This window comes from Saccostrea echinata, unplaced genomic scaffold (assembly GCF_033153115.1).
Source record: "Saccostrea echinata isolate AGI-Se365-2 ecotype Australia unplaced genomic scaffold, CSIRO_AGI_Sech_v1 ptg000057l, whole genome shotgun sequence".
In the NCBI taxonomy this organism is placed as follows: Eukaryota; Metazoa; Mollusca; class Bivalvia; order Ostreida; family Ostreidae; genus Saccostrea; species Saccostrea echinata.
The window spans coordinates 8,213,715-8,217,858 of NW_026889806.1; positions in this window are offsets into that span (position 1 = coordinate 8,213,715).

Genomic DNA, 4,144 nt, shown 5'->3' on the forward strand with positions numbered 1-4,144 from the left:
TTAACCAGCACGAAGAGGACTAAGTAAGTAAGTAAAATGTTTTCATAAAAAAACATCAAAGGGTTGATTATTTTAGACACCGTTTTGATTTTCTTAAAAATATAGTATAACTACATCACAAATGTTTCATCATAATGTTACGGGATCGAGATCTGGAAAAACTCCTCAAAAGAAATCGCAAGAGGCTGACCTTGACAGATGAATTAAGCGAGTACGCATTTTTCTTCATAATTATCTTTCTGAATGTATTATAGTAAGTTCAAGCTGTAGTGTGTATTTTTCATAGTGAATCCTAAAAGGTGCAATTGTCATGATTGTGCGGGACTTCATTACTTTTTTTATTACTCAGTGGACACTGGTTGTCACAGGAGTTCGCAATTTTATCAATAAAGTCAATAGAATCACTCGATTGACCAAGCATGAGCTATGTGTTCGCATATTGGCTGTGCTAACGCATACATGTAGCTCATGCTAGGTCAATCGATGCTAGGTCAATCAAATGATTTAACTTTATTTATAAAATTAACTTTATTAATAAAATTGCGAACTCCTGTGATTGAGGCTGTAAATAATCTGGTAATACAACTTCCATTATCAATAACGTACGTAGTAATTGTCAGTGGGTTTTTTTCCGAAATCCTTAGTAGGAAGACAATCCAATAAGATGACAGCTTTTCCATGTAAGCAGACTTAGCAAGCCACTTGTTCATGCTAAAAAACAGAAAATGGTATGGATTCTCTGTGATCGGTCTAACGTAATAGTGTACACTGTAACAGTAATACTTTGTTGTGACTTGACTTCTACATTTTGATCAATGTGAATTGATTATGTTTACTGTAGCATGACACATTTTTAGATTAATGGAAAAATCTTTAATTAAAACGAATTCGTTATTTGTGTCAGTGATTGTGATGTTCATATTATGAAACACAATATAGGCCTATAGCTGTGTTAAAAATATATTGAACACGTTCGACAATTTCAATAAAATGGAGACCCTAAAAATTATTTTGCCCAATCTGGCAATTAAAAAAAGTTACTCATGATCAGTATTTGATATTAATTTCTTTCTTTCTTTCTTTTTTTTTTGGGGGGGGGGTTATTTCTAATTGTCAGGGATGAATATACATATATATGAGGTGTATACACTAAAAATGCATGTATACAAAAAAAAAATTGCTTTTATATCTGTTCATCTTAAGTTAATTGTAATTTAGAATTTGTGTTTCCATTCTCTTTGCAGTAAATCAGCACATAAAATTATAATAAATAACTAGATTGAAGAACAGTCTTCGTTTACTGTTCATAGTGCTAGCTGCCGATACTTATGTTTAGAATAATGATAACGTAGTAAAGAGCAAGGAGTTCGTAAAGTAAGCATTTTAGATTGAGGATTTAGGATATTACGATATTTATCGCATACTGTTAGACGAAGGATAAATGTACATGTATCACATTGACATGACATTAACAGGTATTGGTGGGGAAGTCCTTTCCCCAGCATTGTCGTGCATTTCGTATCATGTGTCAAATAACGAATGCGAACAACTCCGTTTGTTTTGGCGTTTTTGCATTGTAGATGTATGTATACCCGGAAATATAATTTTAACCCCCCCCCCCCCCCCCGAAGCAGCGTACATGTTAAAAGATTTCATTCACTCTTATATATATAATATAAATTTCTTTTACAGTATAACAGGATTTAATTCTTATTTTCACTGTTTAGTTCAATGAATTCTAACAAAAGATAATTCAATTATGCAAGGGACTTTAATTTCAATCCATTTGTCCTTGAATTATATCAGACTTCGATCTCGCTTAGCTTGCGTTGGTGTTGGGAAAATTGATAACCCGCTCTAATTTATGTTGAATAATCAAATTATTGATTTTAAATGTTTAATTATTTTGATATTACTGTTATGTCTTTATTTAGTTACATGTATTTACAAACAATATAAACTTTTACATCTTCGGGCCAGTCTACATGCCGGGAGAATCGTAATTCATATTCGCACGTGTCACAATTTTCAATTTTTAAAGGACAAAAAAGTGTAATAATATGCATCTGCAGTGCCTTGGTATTTATAATGGAGTCAGAAATTTATCATCGCAGCTAAAAAACTCTTCGGTTTTTGATTTCTGAGAATAAATTGAAAAAACATGCTAGTTCGTTGCGCCAATTTGTATACCGGATCTTGATCTGATCAGGAGCCCGTGGACTGTGGAATCATGTACATGTTTAACAGAATTTATAAATGTTGCTGATTTCTGTAATGCAGAATAGACCATGGGTAAACGTTATCTTTTTTTTTATTTCTAACCCCGACACTTAGCATCGTTTTGAGGGTGAGGAAATGGGGGATTAGGCTTTTTAAAAAGTCAGATTTTCTTCTTTTTTTTAAAGCTCTGAATTGTTTGAGAGAAAAAAAATTAGTCATGCATATTTCAGTGCCCTGTCTTGTGTCTAAGTATGTTCTTGAGGTTATTGTCAGAAAGAATGAGTTTGATACGAAACAATGTAAAACAAGAAAACATTGATGTAACCATCAATTGTCGCCCGGGAAATAAATAAAGTAAACAATGGAAATGAGCCTTGATCATCAAACCGCTTCGATATGTGTGAAAAAGGCATGCGTCTAAATGATGGAGACGATAGTAGAGACTATTTTGAAAAATTATAGTCGGATGAAAATCGAACAAAAACGATACCCTTTTAAACTTTATCAATTCCTCAAGTAAATGTTGGCTGCATAAAATATAATTTGAAACCAGACACATGCATCACCTATTTTCAAAAATGTCTTTCACTTTAAGATTATAAAACACGAACTGTGTAAAGTACGTTTTTACGTTTTTATGCGATAAGTAAAATTCGATGTTCTAAAAAAGGGGACCTGTCGTTTTTTCGATAGTAAATGATAAGCAACTTTATATATTAAATATGAAAAACATATATATTTTTACAGATTCACTTTATGGAAGTAAAATTATTGTGTATCTCGTAATTTATAAAGGGAAAGAACATTCTGATTAACAATCTTTTTAATGTTTAGAAAACCTTTAATTCTGAATAACTTCTCCCACCTCAATCCCCATATACCAACACTTAAACTTATATGCATAGAGCAGCCCGGTCCTCCGGGCTGCAATAAATTTTCAAAATAAATGATACGACTTATAGCATTTCGGGAATTAATAAAGACTTATTATTGAATTATCTTCTTCTTTTTGTCCAAAGGTTTGAGAGATATATCCAGGTGTTTTAAATTCCGAATTTTTTTCACATCAATTAGCGTACGATACAAACTGCATATAAAGCAGAGTAAATTTTAAATTAGTAGATTTTGATATACAACTGACGGAAGATTTTGGTTCATGTACGGATCCTTTTTTATCCTTATATCTCAACTGTTTTCGCTGATCTTTGTTTAAAATAACTTCTTATCCATTTATTTTGCATAAACTAAAATGTAATTTTGTTTCTCTCTCTCTCTCTCTGGACTCGAAGTATTTTAATGACTGCTTATTTCAATGTACCAGTGAATAAGAGGATTATAGGCATTCGTGCCTGCTTTTCAATGCATTTTACATTACAAATATATGATATTTTTAAAACAGAAATTGTATAGCCGAAGCTTATATTTTTAATTCATGCGTTTCACCCCTTAAAGAAGCGCCTAAGAAACAACATCGATGTTGAAAGTATTAGCAAGGATAAAGTACAAATTAGCAGTAATAATTGTAAATATATTGTTTTTCAGTGTTCATTTTTTTTCCTTTTTTGATATTTTTTTAAATTAAAGTTTTCTAGCATATCTATACTATAAATTAAACTGATATTTCATAGTGAATGTGAAAACAGTCTTGTTACGAGTGGTCAGTCAGTTGTTTATTTAGTCCTAACACCAGTGGTCAGACGCAGACAGAGAACAATAGGCAATTAGGACCTATTGTTAAGCTGACCACTGCAAATTACATTAGATATATATACTAGAACCTACCCTGGTTCTGCCTCAGTGCATACAATGTAGTTGATAAAAGAAAAGCGCGGGGCGGATCAATGATTCTTAATCATAAGTGGGTCTGAAAATTGAAACTAGATGATAGAGTAAATGAAATTATTATTAAATTATGAATTCATTT